Below are 12,838 nucleotides of genomic sequence, written 5' to 3'. Positions count from 1 at the left end.
TGTGTCTTTTACTAACTAGCTCTTCGCACGCGTACTAGAGAAGTCAGAATACGGCTGCCTTCGACACACACGAGCAACCCAGTCATAAACGTTCTGCTTCCTTCCGTCCACACAGGACACGCGTTAATGGACCTAAGAGCTCTTCTCAGTGCAACTGACGCACTTACTGAAAATTTACGCGTTTAACCTTAGAAAATTCAAAAACACTTAAAAAGAAAGAAGGTTAAATAAATAACACACACGCGCGTTACGATAGGCCTCTCAACGATAACCTTGACCTTCAGGTTACTCACGCATACACAAGAAAAAGAAAGCCTATATACTTATTAATGAACACCTCGCGAGACTACAGGTTTACTTAAAACGCGTCTTTCAAATCTCGAGCTTCTCAAACAAATCATAAACAGAGCTCATACCTTACATATTGAAAGAAATCCTAGTCTCAAATCGCGAAAATTTGCAAATGTTCAAAAATAAAACAAAACAACACTACTACGGAAGCTCTCCTGGCCTCCCGTTCCCGATTGCTTACGACTGACTCATACTTTCAGCCGAATCCGAGGTGGTCGCGGTTTAAAAGCTACTCTGGCTACGGAACAACAACAAAAGGGCTGACTCACTATCAGCTCCCCCAAGACGTCACGGTCTCCTGCCAATTTGCGTCCTCGCGCCCCGCTTTCAACATGACCTCGACTGACCGCGTCGCTACTCCCCACCTGGTCTCGTCTTGCCACCTTGCGCTTCTTTGTACTGCACGCTGAGCTTCGAAGAGAACGACGGAACGACGGGGAATTTGACTGCCCTTTGTCCGCGTCCGTGCAGAACAAGCTTCTCGGTCCCCTTTTGACCGGTGGCTCGAACGATTAGGATGCGTAAACATCGTCCGTGACGACCGCACCTGTCTCTTCTCCGCGCCCTGCCCTTTTGGCTTTCTCGCCATCTTTGGCGGCGCTACATTAGTTACCGTCTTTCGGTCCTTTCGGCGCTTCTTTCTGCGGCGCTTTCTCTGACTTCTCTTTCATGTCGTCATCTCGCGCCTCGTCGGCCCGGATCGGTCTCTTACCCGCACAGTCTGAGAGACTTATCTACTCTCACTTTGCCTCGACTGGCGGACAGCTCAATCGACTCTGGAACAATGCAGCAGGCTTTACTCGAGTTATGCAACTCGCACTCTTGCGAACTGCCCTCTACTGCATTGCCCAGCTAACGCTGTGCATCTGCACACAGCCCGTCGGTATCGATCGCTGTCTCACGCGCACAGTCCGAATGATTAACAACTGAATCATCCCTATCTAGGCTATCTAGACTGGCGGAGAGCCGCACCGATCCCTGAACAATGCAGTTCTCTCGTGAGCTACGGAGCTCGCCACCCCGAGAACTATTCTCAACTGCATCGTCCAGTTCGCACTTCACTTCTGCACGCAGATCTGACTCGACATGGGTGCTCGCGTCTGTCAAGTCCGTAGTATTCTGTACCTCACTAACGACCTCGCTACCATGAGATGCGACGCACACGCGCGGTAACTGTGCCAATTTGTTCGCAGCTGGCCTAGCTGTCTCTACAGTCCTCTGTTGGCACAGCACCTCGTCGCTCTCACTCTGGCCTTTACCGGCCTCTGCTGCCACTAAGGCTTCGTTAGCTGCTAGCACTTCGAGTTCACTTGTGAACGTGTTGCTACTCTCACAGGTACTACTACTTTCCTCGGCTTTTGAACAAAATCTGCTATTTACTTCCTGCCACTTTCGCTGCGTCCAGCCTACAGATTTCTCAAGCCGCTGTTGACTTCGCTCGATTGACTGCTCAAAACCTTGAATCTTATTGTTCAATGCATCAATGCACCGCCTCGTTACTTCTGTTGGGCCTTCTTCCTGCGAAACCCCTTTCAGTTTCTGCCTAGCTTAATTCTTCCTGTTTTTGCCTAAATTCATCCTGTTCTTGCCTAATTGCTTCCTGTTCTCGTTTTTTACTTAGAATTCGTTTGCCCATTTGCTCTATGAATTTCAAATCATTCTCACTTTCGAGAATTGTCTTACGAATTTCTGATTCCTTCAAGTTCTCATCTACGTTTACCCCGATCTCCTCACACAACCACAACAGGTCAGCTCTCGTCAAACACATTAGGACCATGGTCGCTGCTTTAAGCTTTGGCTCTGCTGTCACACAATACTTGTTGCGATACCCACGCAAATCAAAATACAAGTAAAAGATCCCAGCGAATCAAATCCAAAAACACAGTGAAATTGAAGCCTGGTAAATCTTACAGCCAAAACCAAACGCTTACCCACTGAAGCAGCACCATATCACCAGTCCTTCCCCGCCGTATCCAGTCAGTTGCAAGAGGTGGTCAATCTCAAGTCGCCTCCAACTTGATCAGGATGCCGGTCGGTCACCATGTGCCAACGTCCGTCAGCTGCCGTTGCTGTCTCCGAGTCGAAAGGCCGATCTAGAAGCCGTAGTCGGATCTCACCGCTGCCATTCAGTTGTATGATTTGTCGGACGGTCCTACCGCTGTCAACCAGATGTACGAGTCGTCGGACTATCTCGCCGCTGCCACCATTTGAAGGAGATGAAGTTCGTAGACAGGAACTCGGTGAACAGGATTTATTTACATATTAACAGTTTAAGCAAGATACATTGGCAGACTAGCGCGACTCCCATATGGAGCCCGCAAAACTAACATACAGCAAACAGCTTACGAGCACACAGCTCACTACTACATTTCGAGCATGACAGAGCACTCAGCTCCCGACAACGATCACGACACGAGCACACTCTAGCAGCCGGCAAACGCTGCTTATAAGCTCTCCGCTTGACGTCATAGTTCGACGTCATCGTTCGGCGTGGACGGAGCAGGAATGGTCGGGAAGGTTCGTCCAATCATTGTAAACTTGCCGCCGTTCCGCAGTATCGTTTACGCCCACACACACGCAAACACACAGGTGCGAAGGTCTGGAGCCGACGACAGAGGGGCGCCGTTCCGCAGTATCGTTTACGCCCACACACACAACGGCTCCGGAGTCAACGACCGAGGGCTTCGTAGAACTGTGCTCCGTCTCGGGTGGCGCGGCGGAGTACCACATTCCTGAGCTGACCGCGCGCCACGTGCCGGTCATCCGCAGTTCTCGGAAGGGCTCACTGTCTGGTGGGCTTGGAACACGTGCAGCGGGCTGAAAGCTGACACGTTGCCACCCCGTATGGCCATTCTTAACACCGTCTACTCAGCCTCATTTGACATACCGTGCGCAAGAAAGGGTCGGTTGCGTCCCTAAAGAACAGGAACCGGTTTACCAACTGCCATACAAAGAGATGACCCAATCCCAGCCCCCCGTCTTTTACCCGCCGGAACAAGTTGGTCCGGCTGCAGCGCTCCCATTCCGACGCCCAGACAAAGACGGCGAAAATCCTGTGTAGCTTCTGAACATTTGACCTTGAACACTGCAATACTTGCATTACGTGCCAAAGCTTACTGCCCTTTCCAGTACTGCTCGCTATCACGATAGGCATCAAGCGGGACGCCCAAGTACTTGCCTGGGGTCGTCAGCCAATGCACGTTGGCAAAATGATCTGGCTTCGTTGGCCACGATCCATGCCAGAGCCCTAGGCACTTCGACCAGTTAACTCCACTACCAGTGACTTGGCTAAATTTACGGACACATTTGACAGCCTCAATTATGCTCCCCTGATCCTCCGCAAAAACAGCGACATCATCTGCATAAGCCAGCAGCTTCACTTCAACTGCTTGAAGCTTAAATCCCGTAATTCTATTGTTTTCAATCAATTTCATACACAGGGTTTCAATGTAGATACAAAACAACAGAGGGCTGAGGGGGCAGCCCTGACGCAGAGAACGTTGCAGGCTGATGGGAGCCCCTAAACTCTTATTCACGATCAATCTGGTCGTGCAGTTACGGTACGCCAGGGCGACCCACTCGCAGATTACAGATCCGAGATTGGCATAGTCTAAAACGGCAAACAAGATTTCATGAGCCACGCAATAAAAAGCCTTCTCGAGGTCACTCTGTAAAATGGCAATCCGACTATTACAATCATCACAGCACTCAAGTACACTGCGCGCTTTGTGAATATTAGTAACAATAGTCCGGCCTTTAATCCCACATGTCTGGTGAGGCCCGACGATGTCCTCTATCACTGACTGCAATCTTCGCGCCAATATCTTCATAAAGATTTTATACTCGATATTTACTGAGTGCTATGGGACGATACGCCGTAACAGATCTTAATTTCGCTCCATCACCAGTTTTAGGAATGAGTACTGTGTGTGACGACCCATAAGACGGAGGCACTGTGTTCCATTTGCAAGCTTCGTTAAAGATTACATTCAATACAGGGCTAATTTCGTGCTTAAATTCTTTATAAAAAGCGGCGCTAAAGCCGTCTGGCCCAGGCGATTTTCCGGGGTTTAAGTTGTCTATGGCCTGTTCAACTTCGGATTCTGTTATCTCCAGTTCCAATCTTTGTTTTCTTTCGTCGTCCAGTCGGGGTATAGCACGCAAGAACTCATTCCCAAATGTGGTAGCGTCTACTTTGTGGTACGAGAATAGCGCCTGGTAATGCTCATGAAAAGCTGCTTTGATGTCGTCTGTGTCTGTTATAAGGTCCCGCGCCATTCTATTCCGTCGATGTGGTTCCTTTGAGCGCGTGCTTTTTCTAACCTTAGCGCTCGTTTCGAAGGTGCTTCACCTGCAGCTGTGTCTTTAGCCCTTGCCCTCACCAGGGCTCCCCGATAGCGTTGGTCTTCAAGTTGCTCTAACTGTTGTTTCACTTTTCTTATGTCTTCTATCCATTTGCCCGGCGCCTGAGATTCCTGCCTGAGCAGTTTATGAAGAAGTGCCTTTAACTTGGTCTCGTTTTGTTTCTCTGCGTAACGAATACAGGTAGCCCTCTCTATTGCCTTTATTTTTAGGGTTTCCTTACTCAGCTCCCACTGCTGCCATACGTGAAGGTTTTTACTGGGGTCTATTTTCGTTATTTCTTCTCTTACTGCTCGGTTAAACGGTTCATCCTCAAGAAGCTTATTATTTAATTTCCAAGTTTCCCATGAGAAAGCGTTACCTCGCTTTGGAATTCCTATGCAGCATTGAACCAAACAATGGTCAGAAAAAGACACTGGCACTACCTCGTAACTGTTACACTGCGGCATGATGTCAACAGACGCATAAATGCGGTCGAGTCGTGCATGACTAGAGCCCTCAAATCGTGTGTACTTTACAGCACGCGCTCCTTCGAGGCACTCTGCCACATCCTCTAGGTCCCAGTTCTCAACGATTCGCGACCACACTTCAGTGCTTTTGTCTCTAAACGCACGAACGCTTGTTTTATCCCGCGCACTAAGGACACAGTTGAAATCGCCCATTACTATGGGCTGTCCTCCCTTGCATAGACGCTCTTCAATGTGGTGAAAAAACTTAGCCCTTTCATCCACCTTATTGGGCGCGTACAAACACACAATACGCCACTGGTTGTTGTTGAACGAAAAATCGACGACAACACACCGGCCCGACACACACGAATAAATTGCATGTGCCTCTAGCCCCGGCAACTTAACAAAAAGGACACAGCCAGCGGATGTGTCCACCGCATGACTGACTACGGCAGAAAACCTAGACGTGAAATGCCGCACCATAACGCCGGTCTCTTCTTCACCGTCGACTTTCGTCTCCTGCACGGCTAGCACATCAATGTCGTGCTCCGTTATAAGCCGGTAAAGCTGGCCTTGCTTTATTTTCCCTGCCAGTCCTCAAACATTTAGAGTAGCGACTTTCAACGGACACGTTGCAGCCATTTTAACAATAGAGGAAGAGACCGGCGATATGATGCTTACCTCTCGCGTCTAGCACGAGGCTAGACGCCGCCATCGCCGCCAGTGCGGTCCGGCGGAAGAACATGAGCGTGTCCTAGGGACTCCGAATTTCCGGCACGCTTGTCTACCGGAACGTTAGGGCGCGGCCGAAACAATGAACGCCGGCCTTGAGGCGCCTTTGCCGGGGGCTCCTCGGCTCCAGGCGTCGCCGTGTGGTCACCGTCGGCGCTGGTTTGGGCGTGGGAACGCTTCGCCGCAGCGGAGACGCTGGTCGGCGTGCGGGCACCACTCTTGTCCGGTTGCAGCTCGTTCGGACCCTCTGGCTCGACGACCTTGGGCTCCGGAGTGTTCTCCCCATCCTTTCCGGTTGTCTCGTTTGACCTAGGCAAGTCATCCGCTGGTTGTTGGCTCGCTGAACCATCCCCAGTGAGGGCGTCGCCGCCGGTAGACGCTGACGAGGCGAGTGGCCCCGTCTGCTTGCCCGCCTCGTCCGTTCCCCTCGCTGCATCCTCGGCTTCAACGACGTCCATGAGTTCCGCGACCTCGTCCGTCTTTCCCAGCCCGGTAGCCGACGCGTAGGTACGGACGCAGTCAGCGTCCGCGTGTCCGTAGCGTCTGCACTTCGAGCACCTGAGCACCTTGCAGTCGCGGCGAACATGGCCCGTGCCATGGCAGCGCAGGCACTGCATCGGCCGCCCGGGTACCACCACAAGGGCCAACTCACCGGCGACTCGAACCTGGTGGGGCAGGTCGTCCACCTTCATTCCCGGCTTGAGCTTGAGCAGCACGGTTCTCGTGGTCGAGCCCTTCTCTCTCATGCCTTGGACGCGCCAACGCTCCCGCGTCACCTCGGTTACGTTCCCGAACGCCGCAAAAGCAGTCCGGATGTCTTAATCTTGCACCCCGTGGAGCATCCAATGCAGGCGCAGTTTAACCTGCTGGTCCTCAGGGTCAATGACAATGCAGCGGCGGCCTTTAACTTGCAGCTCCTTGAAAGAAGCCAGTTTCCTTGTGGCTTCGGCGCTGTTGAACGTCACCGCCCACACATGGTTGATCTGGTACGCTCCCAACGCCACGACCTCGGGGAGCACACCAGCGTTGGCGTGGGCGTCTCGGAAATCTTCGACCCTGTAGGGCCTCACCCGCACGTCCCCGTGCAAGAACAACGTGTTTAAAACAACACGACCGGTGGGCAAAGTAGGCAGCACGATCTCATAGTCCTTTTCGTCTTCGACGCTGCTCCTGTTTCCGCGGCCGGCAAGGGCCGCAAACGCCGCTCCAGCGGAGCTCATGATCCTGCGTCCGTTCGCTAGCGCGTCAGGAAGTAGAATGAGCATGGTGTGGCCATTGGCCATACCATGCTCTGTCATAGCATGGTATGGCCGATGGCGAGAAACGAAGGTTTCCGATGTTGCATGTATCTAAAAATGAGCATTGGCTCTCTACAGCTACAATGAATAGTCTTTACGGGTTACGGAAACGTCTCATTACGTGGTTTCATTTTGTTGATCCGCGCTAGAAAAGAGAAAATTGCGTGTGCGAGTTATGCAGAAGAGAGTGGACGTAACACGTTGTGTGTGTTTTTCCGCGGCTTGTACATGTGGCTTGGAATGTGCTGCCGTCTATGTGATGTTATCAACCTGCATGCGTGTAATAGCGATGCAGTTAGCAGTTTATGCGAATGATTTGCGCGATTAGTGACACTTTTTGTCGCCATATTACTCCGCGTAATATCATGCCACGTCCTTCGTGTTGTTTTAATTTGCGCGCGCGAAGCTCACGTCGATGTTGACGCACGATCGAGATGCTGCGGATGATGAGTGTTTATATTTCGCCAACGCGTCCACTCACCAAATCTTTACGCCTACATGCACAACATGCCAACTAAAATAATAATAATAATAAAAAAGAAGTACAGGCCAAAAAAAATTAAAAAGAAAGGTGCTATCAGCACTCGGTGTTCCCAGGTGGTCTCCCTCCCAAGTACTGACCGAGCCCAATGCTGCTTAGCTTCGGGGATCGGACGAGAACCGGCGTATTCAGCATGGTATGGCCGATTTTTTTTCTTTTTTTTTCTTTCTTTTTTTCATTATTGCTGGATTTCTGCTCGTACAATGGACAGGAATTCTTGCTGGCATTCGACATACATACACTTAGGTTGTATTAAAAACGAGACTCGTACTTTGTCTCGTGTTGTTAGGTTAGTACGGCTCTTGGGTTAGCAACTGATAAAAAACAGGTAGCCATTCAGGAGGATCGGAAAGTGTCCTGTAGACGTCGCGGACGTACACAATAGCGTCTCTAAAGTACACTTTTGACGGTTGTGATTTAACATTCTCGTGTCTTACATCCATTCGCGTCTTCCATACACTGTGCATTGTCAACAACATCAGGAGATCACACGGCACGTCCCCTGTCTGATCAAACGGCAGAAATCGAATCCCGTGAGGTGTAAGTGGAAGTTGCTTTTTGAGTGTGCTTTGTAAAATGTCCCACAGAAAAACAGAGTCTGAACAGTCTAAAAATACGTGCTCGATGGTTTCGGGCTTATTGCATATTGTACGGTTAGTACTCCAAGAGACAAAAATACCTTTTTCTTTAAGCCAGGGTTTTACAGGGAGCGTGCCGGTGTGAAGAAAGAAGAAAAACGTCTTGGTCGACGCTCTAACAGGCATCTTTTTAACGCGACTCAAAACATTATGATAATGGAAGAGAGAATAATCTAGAGGAATTCGATATCCCAGAAGTAACGCCGGAAGAAGTAAAGAAAGCCTTGGGAGCTATGCAAAGGGGGAAGGCAGCTGGGGAGGATCAGGTAACAGCAGATTTGCTGAAGGATGGTGGGCAGATTGTTCTAGAAAAACTGGCCAGCCTCTATACGCAATGCCTCAAGACCTCGAGCGTACCGGAATCTTGGAAGAACGCTAACATAATCCTAATCCATAAGAAAGGCGACGCCAAAGACTTGAAAAATTATAGACCGATCAGCTTACTGTCCGTTGCCTACAAAGTATTTACTAAGGTAATTGCAAATAGAATCCGGAACACCTTAGACTTCCGTCAACCAAAGGACCAGGCAGGATTCCGTAAAGGCTACTCAACAATAGATCATATTCACACTATCAATCAGGTGATAGAGAAATGTGCGGAATATAACCAACCATTATATATAGCTTTCATTGATTACGAGAAAGCGTTTGATTCAGTCGAAACCTCAGCAGTCATGGAGGCATTGCGGAATCAGGGTGTAGACGAGCCGTATGTAAAAATACTGAAAGATATCTATAGCGGCTCCACAGCCACTGTACTCCTCCATAAAGAAAGCAACAAAATCCCAATAAAGAAAGGCGTCAGGCAGGGAGATACGATCTCTCCAATGCTATTCACAGCGTGTTTACAGGAGGTATTCAGAGACCTGGATTGGGAAGAATTGGGGATAAGAGTAAATGGAGAATACCTTAGTAACTTGCGCTTCGCTGATGATATTGCCTTGCTTAGTAACTCAGGGGACCAACTGCAATGCATGCTCACTGATCTGGAGAGGCAGAGCAGAAGGGTGGGACTAAAAATGAATCTGCAGAAAACTAAAGTAATGTTTAACAGTCTCGGAAGGGAACAGCAGTTTACGATAGGTAGCGAGGCACTGGAAGTGGTAAGAGAATACATCTACTTAGGACAGGTAGTGACTGCTGATCCAGATCATGAGAGTGAAATAATCAGAAGAATAAGAATGGGCTGGGGTGCGTTTGGCAGGCATTCGCAGATCATGAACAGCAGGTTGCCGTTATCCCTCAAGAGAAAAGTGTATAACAGCTGTGTCTTACCAGTACTCACGTACGGGGCAGAAACCTGGAGGCTTACGAAAAGGGTTCTACTTAAATTGAGGACGACGCAACGAGCTATGGAAAGAAAAATGATAGGTGTAACGTTAAGGGATAAGAAAAGAGCAGATTGGGTGAGGGAACAAACGCGCGTTAATGACATCTTAGTTGAAATCAAGAAAAAGAAATGGGCATGGGCAGGACATGTAATGAGGAGGGAAGATAACCGATGGTCATTAAGGGTTACGGACTGGATTCCGAGGGAAGGGAAGCGTAGCAGGGGGCGACAGAAAGTTAGGTGGGCAGATGAGATTAGGAAGTTTGGAGGGTCAACATGGCCACAATTAGTACATGACCGGGGTAGTTGGAGAAGTATGGGAGAGGCCTTTGCCCTGCAGTGGGCGTAATCAGGCTGATGATGATGATGATGAAAACATTACGTTCTCGTCCTAGTACATATAAGGAACGATAGAACGGCACAGGACACATCACATCAAGCAAGTCTCTGTACAATTTTTTCTTTTTTACAGCCGAGAGATATTCAGTCGAAAAGTGGCTTTTCAAAAAACGAAAAGCATCAACGACTTCTTTCATAAACCCTTTCAATGGAACATGATTAGTAGAATACGATGACACTATGTATTCAGGTAATGCCTGGCTCAAAAACACTTGACAAATACTCTGCAGGAAAGCATCGTTCTGTTGCCTCAAGAAAAAGAACCGTGTAACAACTTGTTTAAGAAATAAATGCGATAAGCCTAGCCCTCCGTTTTTAACCAACTGAAATAAGTTCAGACGACTAGTACGCTCCCAGTTCGACCCCCGGATAAAAACAGCAAACAGTCTGTGTAACTTTTGCACAGACATCCTTGCCATGCAAAGCACTTGCATCATATAGAAAACTTTTGTTACGATGAACATATTACACACAGTTGCACGTGTAAAGATTGAGAAATCGCGTCCGCCCCATTTTGTTGTTTGGGATTTAACCCGGTCAATTTCACCCGCCCATTGGTCTTTGTTTCCGCGATAGTGTTCCAAAGGAATGCCAAGGTATTTGCCCGGCGTATCAGTAAACCTTATACCTTCGAATTGTGTCGGCCTCTCGTCCCATTCACCGTGCCAGAATCCTAGGCATTTTTGCCAACTAATGGCGCTTCCAGTTAGGCTGCAAAGGTTTTGCTTCCTTAATGGCACTTTCGATGCTTTTTTTAGTTCGGCAAAAGATTGCGATGTCGTCTGCGTATGAGAGGATTTTTATTTCGTGCGTTAAGAAGCGATAGCCGCATATCGTTTTGTTGTTCAGAATATTTAAACAGAACGGTTCAAGATATATGGCGAATAGCAGGCTTGAGGCTGGGCATCCTTGGCGCACACTAGACCTTACTGGGATTCCTTCGCTAAGGTTTTAGTTAATGATAAGCTTAGTAGTACAGTTTTTATATGCCATTTTCACGTCTTCACTTATTACGCTGCCTACGTTAACTTGTTCTAGTACTGCGAACAGTACGCCATGTGCGACTTTGTCGAAAGCTTTCTCTAGATCTAGTTGAAGCATTGCTATCTTTCCGGAAAAAGCGTCACAACCTTCTAGTATGCTTCTGGTGGTATGTATGTTTGTGAATATGCTTCGTCCTTTAATCCCGCATATTTGATGTGGGCCAACTATAGCTGTAATTACTGACTGGAGTCTTCTTGCTACTACTTTCATAAAGATCTTATAATCTACATTTGTCAAACTTACGGGCCGATAAGACTCTACTGACTGCAATTTGGAAGATTCATCGGTTTTAGGAATTAGAACTACGTGACTTAGTTTGAACGATGGAGGCATTTGTTTGCTATCGTAGGCTTCTTCTATAACATATGGTATAGTATTTCTGCTACTTCATTCTTAAAAACTTTATAGAACGCTGATCCGAGGCCATCTGGCCCAGGCGTTTTTCCTTTGCTCAAATCTTCAATTGCTTGTTTGATTTCATCTCTAGTAATTTGTATTTCAAGCTCTAGTTTAATATCCTCGTCAAGCCTTGGCATTTGCTTAACATAGTCGTTTATAAATATATCATTTACTTGCTCTTCATTGCCGAGCAAACTACGGTATCGCTCTACAAATGCTGTTTCAATGACGCTCTTATCTGTCCAGACTTCGTTTTGGTAGCGAATTTCATTTATTTCGTTTTTTGTTGCATATCTTTTTTCTTCACCAATCGCCCTCTTAGTTGGTCTTTCGCCTAACCAAAGCCTCTCTGAACGCGCTCTAATAACAGCGCCTTTAGATTTTTCTTCTTCCATATGTTCCATCTGTGTTTTAACATCTTCGACTTCACTTTTAAACAAACCCGGTATTGTAGTCTCTGCTTTCAAAAGGAAATCAAGTGTGCACTGTAGTCCTTTTTCCTTTTGTTTTTCTTTATGTCGTATTATGCATGATCTGTCTATTGCACTTAGTTTAACTTCGCACTTGAATTGTTCCCAAGCTTCAATGAAATTTGTGTGACTCGTGGACACTCTTTCCAATTTCTCGCGTACTATTTGGACAAATGTGTCATCGTTTAAGAGCTCTTCCTTTAATTTCCACAGTTCCCAGTTGAATGCAGAGACTTTGCGCTTTCTACCTATTTCAAACATTACGAAGCTGTGATCACTAAAACTAACATGTTTCACAGCATAGTTACAACACATAGACATAACATCCGAAGAGATATAAACGCGATCTAATCGTGCGTGGCTTTCGCCCTGAAAGTGGGTAAATCGCACTTGATTTCCACGGGATATGTCCCCTACATCAACAAGGCCACATTCATCCACCAACGCCTTAAGCTGTAGGGCACTTTTGTCCCGTACTGGTTCATTCTTAACTGAGTCTTCGGGCATGCAAATACAATTAATATCGCCAAGCAAAATGACTTGCCTGTCACACTTTAGAAATCCAGCGACATGATCAAAAAAAAACTTTTCTTTCTGAAATTTGGTTCGGCGCGTACACACATACAATTCGCCATTGTACTTGGTTTAAATAAAAGTCGCACAATGCTAGGCGTCCGTCATCAGAGGTGATAACACCCTCTTCAACGATTCCGATACCTCGTTTCAGAAAGACAGCACAACCGCCAGACTTTCCAACGGCATGGCAAACACAAACGTTGAAATCTAATGCGTAAGTTTGGACCATGCGGTCCGCCTGCTCCTCGC

At 47.8% G+C, this 12,838-nt stretch overlaps 1 pseudogene; it reads right to left on the bottom strand.

Moving 5' to 3' along the window:
* Positions 1–7,764: 7,764 nt before the first annotated feature.
* LOC126537994 (5S ribosomal RNA) lies at positions 7,765–7,883 on the bottom strand (annotated as a pseudogene).
* Between the last annotated feature and the right edge of the window lie 4,955 nt (positions 7,884–12,838).

This window comes from Dermacentor andersoni, chromosome 4 (assembly GCF_023375885.2).
Source record: "Dermacentor andersoni chromosome 4, qqDerAnde1_hic_scaffold, whole genome shotgun sequence".
Classification (NCBI taxonomy): domain Eukaryota; kingdom Metazoa; phylum Arthropoda; class Arachnida; order Ixodida; family Ixodidae; genus Dermacentor; species Dermacentor andersoni.
Note: the sequence above shows the minus strand (reverse complement) of the source record. Positions and strands in the feature narration are given on the sequence as shown.